This window comes from Capra hircus, chromosome 26 (genome assembly GCF_001704415.2).
Source record: "Capra hircus breed San Clemente chromosome 26, ASM170441v1, whole genome shotgun sequence".
NCBI classification, from domain to species: Eukaryota; Metazoa; Chordata; class Mammalia; order Artiodactyla; family Bovidae; genus Capra; species Capra hircus.
This window is the reverse complement of record NC_030833.1, coordinates 49,318,914-49,330,164: the sequence shown is the minus strand read 5'-3', so window position 1 is coordinate 49,330,164 and position 11,251 is coordinate 49,318,914.

The following is an 11,251-nucleotide window of genomic DNA, read 5'->3' as shown; positions in this document are numbered from 1 at the left end:
AAGGAGTACGTCAAGGCTGTATATTGTCATCCTGCTTATTTAAATTATATGCAGAGTACATCATGAGAAACACTGGACTGGAAGAAACACAAGCTGGAATCAAGATTGCCGGGAGAAATATCAATAACCTCAGATATGCAGATGACACCACCCTTATGGCAGAAAGTGAAGAGGAACTAAAAAGCCTCTTGATGAAAGTGAAACAGGAGAGGAAAAAGGTGACTTAAAGCTCAACATTCAGAAAACGAAGATCATGGCATCTGGTCCCATCACTTCATGGGAAATAGATGAGGAAACAGTGGAAACAGTGTCAGACTTTTTTTTTTTTTTTTTTTTTTGGCGGGGGGCGGGGGGGGGCTCCAAAATCACTGCAGATGGTGACTGCAGCCATGAAGTTAATAGACGCTTACTCCTTGGAAGAAAAGTTATGACCAACCTAGATAGCATATTCAAAAGCAGAGACATTACTTTGCCGATTAAGGTCTGTCTAGTCAAGGCTATGGTTTTTCCTGTGGTCATGTATGGATGTGACAGTTGGACTGTGAAGAAGGCTGAGCGCCGAAGAATTGATGCGTTTGAACTGCAGTGTTGCAGAAGACTCTTGAGGGTCCCTTGGACTGCAAGGAGATCCAACCAGTCCATTCTGAAGGAGATCAACCCTGAAATTACTTTGGAAGGAATGATACTAAAGTTGAAGCTCCAATACTTTGGCCACCTCATGCGAAGGGCTGACTCATTGGAAAAGACTCTGATGCTGGGAGGGATTGGGGGCAGGAGGAGAAGGGGACGACAGAGGATGAGATGGCTGGATGGCATCACGGACTCAATGGACGTGAGTCTGAGTAAACTCCGGGAGATGGTGATGGACAAGGAGGCCTGGCTTGCTGTGATTCATGGGGTCGCAAAGAGTCGGACACGACTGAGTGACTGAACTGAACTGAACTGAACTGAACTGAAAAAGGTAATTTTTTGTATGTAATCAAAGTTCAGTTTCTATTTGCATAAAATAGACTTTTTAAATGTGTAACAAATTTTATGTAAGTTTCACATGGTTAGCAAAAAGCAAAAACCTGTATTAGACTCACAAAAAATAAAGATAATGAAATCAGAGCATACAATCACAGATAATCATCAGTGCACAACGATAGGCAGAAAGAGAGAAAAAGAGGAATGAAACTATAAAATAACCAGAAACCAGTCCCTGTGTGCATGCTAAGTGCACCTCCCAGGGAGCCTGCCAATGCAGAGAGGTCACAAACATGCGTTCAATCCCTGCCTCAATCAAAAACCACAAAGTTTGTAACATTTGACCAACATTACTCAGTTCTCCTATGCACCCCAGATCCTGGTAACCATCATTTTACTCTGCATCTGCAAAGCTTTCACTTTATTAGAAGAGGAATACATTCTGCAAATCTAGCACAAGATATAGTGATTATAGTTAACAATATTGTATTATGTATTTTATGTACACCCGTTGCTGATTCATGTCAATGTATGGCAAAATCAATACAGTATTGTAAAGCAAAATAAAGGAAAATTTAAAAAAAAATAAAGTGGCTAATATTATATCTTAAATGTTCTCACAACAAAAAAGAAATTATAATTATGTGACATGATGCAGGTGTTTAATACTATGGTGATAATAATATTGCAATATATAAATGTATCAAATCAACACACTGAATGTCTTAAACTTATACAATATGTCAATTATATCTCAATAAACTTTAAAATAGGAAAAAAAGAACAAAAATTGGGAAAAAATTGATGCAACCTTGTTACAAAAAACAAACATATATACAGAGGAATGTAAAAAAGGAGAAAAATAAATGAGAGGGAAATAGAAGTGATTTACATAAAATGATTGAATTTGCACATGTTATAATTAAAAATTTTCCTCAGTTACAGAGAAGATTGCAAGTAAATCTTGAAGAGTAGAAATTATAAATAGCTTTGAAAATTGACAGATTACTGGATAAAATAAACATTGATATTATCTATCAAAGTGCAACAGATAGAATAATTCCAAAAGCACATAAAATATTCTCAAAATTAGAGTTTTGCAAAATGATTAACATGAAATCAAAACTAAGTAAGCAAGAGCAGTGGCCTTTGTCATTTCTAAAAATTAACGCATGTAAGAATTAAAGATTTTAAAATTAAAAAAAAATAAAAAATTTAAAAAAAATTAAAAAAAAAGTTTAAATAACCACTTGATTTGAGATTTTATTTCAATTTTAGCATGACCTTTGCTAAAATGTTTAAAATATTATTAGGATCACATAGACTGTAGTAAGAAGAGCATTAAACTATGAAAGTGGAAGAAGACATTGGAAATGTTAATACTCATACCTGCAAATATGATGCTGTGGTTCTTTCTGGTGTTTATGGACATGTAATACTGGTACCCACATTTTTTGTAAAGTATGCTTCTGCTCCCTCTCCCTCCTCACACAATTCACTTGCATCTATATTTCATGGCTAATGTAATGGCTGGAGAAGGAAATGGCAACCCACTCCAGTGTTCTTGCCTAGAGAATCCCGTGGACAGTGGGGGCACATAGAGTCGGACACAACTGAAGCGACTTAGCATGCATGCATGCATTGTAGAAGGAAATGGCAACCCACTGGCTGGAGTATTCTTGCCTGGAGAATCCCAGGGATGGAGGAGCCTGGTGGGCTGCCGTCTATGGGGTTGCACAAAGTCGGACACGACTGAAGCAACTTAGCAGCAGTAGCAGCAATGTAATGGCTGAAGGAGTCATAACTAGTTGTTAATTGAACAATTACAATTAATAAGAAATTTTAAACATCTCTGAGGTGAAGAGGCTCAAGAGAGGTCAACTAACTAAAATCCATGGAAAGTGAAGTTTTAAAAATGTTACTCACTCAGACCATACCAGATGTATGAAGTACATATGTATAAGCACTCAAAAGTGAAAGCGAAAGTTGCTCAGTTGTGTCTGATTCTTTGCAACCCCATGGACTACAGTCCATGGAATTCTACAGGCCAGAATACTGGAGTGAGTAGCCATTCCCTTCTCCAGGGAATCTTCCCAACCCAGGGATCACACCCAAGTCTCTGCATTGCAGGCAGATTCTGTATCAGCTGAGCCACCAGGGAAGCCCAAGAATACTGGAGTTGGTAGCTTATCTCTTCTCCAGCAGATCTTCACAACCCAGGAATCCAACCAGGATCTCTTGCACTGCAGGTAGATTCTTTACAAACTGAGCTATCAGGGAAGCCATATATATGTGTATACATACACACACACACACACACACACACACACATAAACATTCACTATGTAGGTATACTATAAAATCTTAGGTTTGATTCACTAGCAAGGCTTTCTTATGATGTTTCGGCAAACCAGTGAGCATATTTTAAATGCTGAAAGGTGCTATCATGAACTTAATGGATCAGATGAGTTATGTGCTAAAAAAATTTTCAGTTCAGTTTACTTCAGTTCAGTCACTCAGTCGTGTCCGACTCTTTGCGACCCCATGAATCGCAGCACGCCAGGCCTACCTGTCCATCACCATCTCCCGGAATTTACCCAAAATCATGTCTGTCAAGTCGGTTATGCCATCCAGCCATCTCATCCTCTGTTGTCCCCTTCTCCTTCTTCCCCCAATCCCTCCCTGCATCAGAGTCTTTTCCAATGAGTCAACCCTTGGCATGAGATGGCCAGGGTACTGGCGTTTCAGCTTCAGCATCAGTCCTTCCAATGAACACCCAAGACTGATCTCCTTTAGGATGGACTGGTTGGATCTCCTTGCAGTCCAAGGGACTCTCAAGAGTCTTCTCTAACACCACAATTCAAAAGCATCAATTCTTTGGTGCTCAGCTTCTTCACAGTCCAACTCTCACATCCATACATGACCACAGGAAAAACTATAACCATGACTAGACCGACATTTGTTGACAAAGCAATGTCTCTGCTTTTGAATATGCTATCTAGGTTGGTCATAAATTTTCTTCCAAGGAGCAAATGTGTTTTAATTTCATGGCTGCAATCACCATCTGCAGTCACCATGATTTTGGAGCCCCCAAATCTGACACTGTTTCCCCTGTTTCCCCCTCTATTTGCCATGAAGTGATCTGACCATATGCCATGACCTTCGTTTTTTGAATGTTGAGCTTTAAGCCAACTTTTTCACTCTCCACTTTCATTTTCATCCTGAGGCTTTTTAGTTCCTCTTCACTTTCTGCCATAAGGGTGGTGTTATCTGCATATCTAGGGTTATTTATTGATATTTCTCCCTGCAATCTTGATTCCAGCTTGTGCTTTTTCCAGCCTACCGTTTCTCATGATGTACTCTGCATATAAGTTAAATAAGCAGGGTGACAATATACAGCCTTAACATACTCCTTTTCCTATTTGGAACCCGTCTGTTGTTCCATGTTCAGTTCTAACTGTTGCTTCCTGACCTGCATATAGGTTTTTAGACTCTGGGGAATATGGGGCGGGTGTATTCTGAATTTGCCTGGTAAATTTGATCAGTAAATGTTGATGTTACATATCAATCGTTTTTTGATATATAATGTCCAAATCTTAAGCCTATTGATATTGCTCAGCTTCTCAGTCATGTGCAACTCTTTATGACCCCATAGGCGGTAGCTGGCCAGGCTCCCCTGTCAATGGAATTTTTCAGGAAAGAATATTAGAGTGGGTTGCCATTTCCTGCTGCAGGGGATCTCCCAATCAGGGACTAAATCCACATCCTTTTTCTCTCCTGCTGTGGATTCTTTACCACTAGCCCCACCTAGGTAGTCCATATTAATATTAAACACCAATACACTTGGTATTATGTTGGGCTGTGCTGTGTTTATCTGAAGTATACTTGTCTTATTCCTAAAAGAATTTGAAGTTGGTTCCAAAAAATAACAAAGAATTAAAAGAAACACATCAATAAAATGAGGGAAAGAAAAGACACAAAACAGATTATGCTCTGAATTTCTGTAATTACTTAATAAGACCAGTCTGTAAAGTGTGGTCTCTTCTTCTCCTTTTCCTTCTTCATCTTCAGCAGTTTTAAAATCTAAAGAAAAAAAAAAAAGATATTAACACTTCTTTATTGAGAAAGCATACTGTGGCTATATCAGTCCTGAGCTATTTAAAATCTTAACTATTTAGCATGGAAGGATGGACTAGAACTCAATCATAGTGTATCTTACTTTTACTTAAACTAGGGCACAAATTGTATGATAGCTAATACTTATTCAATACTTACTACATGTCAGATGCTATTTTAAGAACTTTACTGCCGGGGTCCAGCCCCAGTTGATCCAGGGAATTCGAAGGTGGGGACGGCGTCAGCGTCCTTACGAAAATACATATTTGATTACAGATACATAGAGAGATTAGAAACGGATAGTGTAGTAGGAAAATTAGTGGAGAAAAAGAGGCTCAATAACTTGGTTTACGTGGAATAGCATCCATGCTCCAGATGGGAATTCAGCCAGAGAAACGGGGAGCAAGAAAAAAGCGACATGGGGGAATCAGTCTTTCCAGAAACTGATCCAATTTCTTTATTTTGGGGCTTGCTTATATACCTTTTGTTACACATAGGGATGAATACAGAGTCACACGGGGGTCAGCAGTCCTGACCTTTATCAAAATCAGGTGCTTCACAGAAAAAGGTCTTAGGGATTTTATGTCCTCTTCTGGCCATGAGACCTGCTGACATCTTATGATCCTTTCTTTCTGATAACCAAAAAACTTATTTCTTCCAAGGGTGTTTTTTTCTTAAACCAGGCACCACCCTCCAAATAAAGTTGCATTCCTATAGGGTGAGGGTGTAGTGAGTTACAATCAAGAAAGGAATTTATTTAACCCAAGGTTAACATGATTAATCTTAAAGGTTAATACTTATTTCTCCTATATGCTAGTTATATTCATTATAAAGACAGGGAATATGGAGATTTAGCAGCAAACATCAGCCCAACAAATGAAAATCCTTTCACCAATATTCCCCTTAAGATCTATTTAGTCTTAAGATAGTGATAAAGTTACATTGTTAGATAGCAAGGACACAGTGATTTATAACAAAGTACACTGATCTATTACAAAAGAGAAAATTCATTAACTCAAAAAGTCTAGTATTGCTAACCTTAAAACTACTATATTTCCTTTTCTATATTCCAAATACATTGATTAATATATTCCCAGGTGCCTAAGGATATGGAGGCCTGGCAGCAATCATTGATTCAACAATGAGAAAAGCCGTATGCTAATTAAGACTTTAAAAATACTCCAAAACTCTCTGTGCTGTTTATGGTTGAGAGGTAGTAAATAATCATGTGCTTAGTGGCAGGAGTATGGATAATCCTGTCACACAAGCTAGTCTGTCAGCAGAGAGGTTTGACCTAAGACATCCTTGTCACACCCAGGGCAGGGAATTAACAGCAATTATTGGCACAACAAATGAAAAACCCTTCACCAATATAATTCCCAACCAACCCAATATACTAATAATTTCCAACTCCCCAAAAGAATTTGCCTTTAGTAAGTCTAAAACATCTCGTGCCTCTCAGATTGGGAGGCTGTAAACAATCACATATGGCTGGATGAACCTATACAGGTGGTCTAGATAACCTTCAGAGGAGTCCATAAACTGAAACACTCTTGTCACGCCCAGGAATTTTTATTGACTTGGAGCTGTAAGTTAACTCCTTCTCCGAAACTTTACCTGTAAAAACTCTTAATTTTCTCAAACTAGCTATGTAATAAATTGTAATAAATACTAGTATTCAGTTCAGTTCAGTCGCTCAGTCTTGTCCAACACTTTGCAACCCCATGAATCACAGCACGCCAGGCTTCCCTGTCCATCACCAACTCCTGGAATTTCCCAAACTCATGTCCATTGATCCGGTAATGCCATCAAGCCATCTCATCCTCTGTCATCCCCTTCTCCTCCTGCCCCCAATCCCTCCCAGCATCAGAGTCTTTTCCAATGAGTCAACTCTTCCCATGAGGTGGCCAAAGTATTGGAGTTTCAGCTTCAGCATTAGTCCTTCTAAAGAACACCCAGGACCGCTCTCCTTTAGGATGGACTAGTTGGATCTCCTTGCAGTCCAAGGGACTCTTGAGAGTCTTCTCCAACACCACACTTCAAAAGCATCAATTCTTCGGCACTCAGCTTTCTTCATAGTCCAAATCTCACATCCATACATGACCACTGGAAATACCATAGCCTTGACTAGATGGACCTTTGTTGGCAAACTAATGTCTTTGCTTTTGAATATGCTATCTAGGTTGGCCATAACTTTCCTTCCAAGGAGTAAGAGTCTTTTAATTTCATGGCTGCAATCACCATCTGCAGTGATTTTGGAGCCCAAACTATAAAGTCTGACACTGTATCCCCATTTATTTCCCATGAAGTGATGGGACCAGATGCCATCCTCTGTCATCCCCTTCTCCTGCTTTCAATCTTTCCCCGTCAGGGTCTTTCCAGTAAGTCAGCTCTTTACTTCAGGAGGCAAAAGTATTGGAGCTTTAGCTTCAGCATCAGTCCTTCAAATGTGTATTCAGGGTTGATTTTCTTTAGGATTCACTGGCTTGAACTTCTTGCTGTCCAAGGAACTCTCAAGAATCTTCTCCAGAACCATAGTTCAAAAGCATCAGTTCTTCGATGCTCATCCTTTTTTATGGTCAAACTCTCACATCTGTACATGACTATTGGAAAGCTATAGCTTTGACTTTATGGACCTTTGTCAACCAAGTGATGTCTCTGATCTTTAATATACTGTTTTGTCATAGATTTTATTCCAAGGGGCAAGTGTTTTTTAATTTCATGACTGCAGTCACCATCTACGGTAATTTTTTGGGCTCAAGAAAATAAATTCTGTCACTGTTTCCACTGTTTACCCAACTATTTTCCATGCAGCGATAGGACCACATGCCATGATCTTAGTTTTTAATTTAAGTCATGTTTTTCACTCTCTTCTTTCACCTTCATGAAGAGGCTCTTTAGCTTCTCTTCACTTTCTGCCATTAGGGTGGTGTCTTCTGCATATCTGAGCTTATTAATATTTCTCCTGGTAATCTTAATTCCAGCTTGTGCATCATCGAGACTGGCATTTTGCAGATGAAATTTTCATTGAATTTAAACAAGCAGGTGACATTATATAGTCATGGCATACTCCTTTCCCAATTTTGAATCAGTCCATTGCTCCATATCTGGTTCTAACATTTGCTTCTTGCATAAAGGTTTCTCAGGACACAGGCAAGGTGGTCTGGTATTCCCATCTCGTTAAGAGTTTTCCACAGTTTGTTATTACTGGAATTATATTAGGATGTTTTGAAAATATCTTAGAATGGAAATAATTTTATGTTTTAACCAATGCAAATAAACATGTATATTAAATTTTTTCATATTTTATTATCCCAGGATTATAATCTAACCCAAATGAAATTTAGTTCAGTTCAGTTGCTCAGTCGTGTCCGACACTTTGCGACCCCAGGAATCGCAGCATGCCAGGCCTCCCTGTCCGTCACCATCTCCCGGAGTTCACTCAGACTCATGTCCATTGAGTCCGTGATGCCATCCAGCCATCTCATCCTCGGTCGTCCCTTCTCCTCCTGCCCCCAATCTCTCCCAGTGTCAGAGTCTTTTCCAATGAGTCAACTCTTCGCATGAGGCGGCCAAAGTACTGGAGCTTCAGCTTTAGCATCATTCCTTCCAAAGAAATTTCAGGGTTGATCTCCTTCAGAATGGACTGGTTGGATCTCCTTGCAGTCCAAGGGACCCTCAAGAGTCTTCTCCAACACCACAGTTCAAAAGCATCAATTCTTCGGCACTCAGCCTTCTTCACAGTCCAACTCTCACATTCGTACATGACCACAGGAAAAACCATAGCCTTGACTAGACGGACCTTAGTCGGCAAAGTAATGTCTCTGCTTTTGAATATGCTATCTAGGTTGGTCATAACTTTTCTTCCAAGGAGTAAGCGTCTTTTAATTTCATGGCTGCAGTCACCATCTGCAGTGATTTTGGAGCCCAAAAAAATAAAGTCTGACATTGTCTCTACTGTTTCCCCATCTGTTTCCCATGAAGTGATGGGACTGGATTCCATGATCTTCATTTTCTGAATGTTGAGCTTTAAGTCAACTTTTTCACTCTCCTCTTTCACTTTCATCAAGAGGCTTTTTAGTTCCTCTTCACTTTCTGCCATAAGGGTGGTGTCATCTGCATATCTGAGGTTATTGATATTTCTCCCAGTAATCTTGATTCCAGCTTGTGTTTCTTCCAGTCCAGCACTTCTCATGATGTACTCTGCATATAAGTTAAATAAGTAGGGTGACAATATACAACCTTGATGTACTCCTTTTCCTATTTGGATCCAGTCTGTTGTTCCATGTCCAGTTCTAACTGTTGCTTCCTGATCTGCATACAGATTTCTCAAGAGGCAGGTCAGGTGGTCTGGTATTCCCATCTCTTTCAGAATTTCCCACAGTTTATTGTGAAAATGAAATTTAACCAAATCTAAATAATTTTAATGTTAGACTTTAGACAATTTTCTGATTATCTATACAAACTATAACTGAATAATGGGATGGCAAGTTTTGTCTCTGATTTTTAAGTCTACCTTGTTATTCACTTTAGTTTTGTTCCAATTTTGATTCAGTGTGACACAGTGATGATACCATGCAGATTTATAACTCTTATGGCTCAGTTTTCATGTCTCTGAAATGTCCATGAATCTATATGTTTATGGGTTAGTTTGGAGAAATTAATGAGATAATGTGGGTAAAGCATTGTTGCCAGCATATAGTTGTTTTTTTAATAAGATAAAATATAGTGACTTTTAATAAGTGATTCTATTAATGAGTTTATAAACCATATTTGATATCTCAACTCCCTCTCTTTTGACTACATTTGTAGCCTTGAAATTCTCCAGCACTGTCCCCTTTCATTATTTGTCACTATACATTTTACAGACATTGAGCATGTATTGAACTCTCAGCATGTATATAGTGTTTGATATATAAAGTCTTCACTGGTCCTGTACATTTACTGGATTTGATTTAACAATAAAAAGCATTATTCAAGTTAGACCAAAATATCACCAGTATCCTTGGGTAAGATATTATAAAGAGGGAGAACAGGATGCATGTCTTTCTTAAGTACATTTTATCCATGGGGATAGTGATGCATCAAGAGACATACCCATGAATAACAATATAAATTTCCTGAACATCCTCTTCGACTTCTAATGCTATAAATATTATAAATTATAGATTATTCCTGGCTTCCCTATTGGCTCAGATGGTAAAGTGTCTGCCTACAGTGTGGGAGACCTGGGTTTGATCCCTGGGCCAGGAAGATCCTCTGGAGAAGGAAATGGCAACCCACTCCAGTACTTGTGCCTGGAAAATCCCATGGATGGAGAAGCATGGCAGGCTATAGTCCATGGGATCACAAAGAGTAGGACATGACTGAGCTACTTCACTTTTACTTTCATTCCTTAGTAATCTTTTCTGCAAAATATTTCTCTATCTTTTTTGGCTTGGACAGTTTTCTAGATTTCTTAGTTTTTTCTCATTAGGCTTTTTTTGTTTGTTTCTAAAATCATAATACAATAAGACTTAGCAAAAGACAGGTGCAAACTATTTGAAGCCTCAAGAGATGTTGTTTTGATGGATTCAGTAGAGGGAAATCCAAGTAACTGTTTGGGGAGATGCTGTCATCTGTATTTGGCATAGAACTGAGCAGCATAACTTATTCTTCACTTTCATTTAGATAAATACACATACATGCAAACACATATACAAAAATGGTTTTGAGAGGAAGCTCTCTAAGTTAGAGAAAGGGTTTCTATAAACGAAAGAAATAGTCTTTCTTTAGGCATGATATGTTTGACTGCTCTTTAAAATTTCCTATTAAGCTGGATGTAAATGTAAATTTGAACTGTCAAATTGAGAAAATGACTGAATATTTTAGCATTCTTAAATATATACATATTCATAAATACAGTTGTGAAATTAGAAATGTGATAAAAGTGTCTTTGCTTTACATTCCTTGATAACTATACCCCCTTTGCATTTATGCATTCAAATCTAATGCTGCATGCACTCAGCTGTAACACATTTGGCTTGCTTTTCATCAAAGATTATTCAGTTTTCTAGCAACTACTGGGATTAGGAACTAACATCTTAGTTGCCTTACTTTCCTACTCATGGAGAAGGGATAGATGTAGAAGAAAGCAGATGACCAAGGGCAGGAAAAGCAATCAAAATAT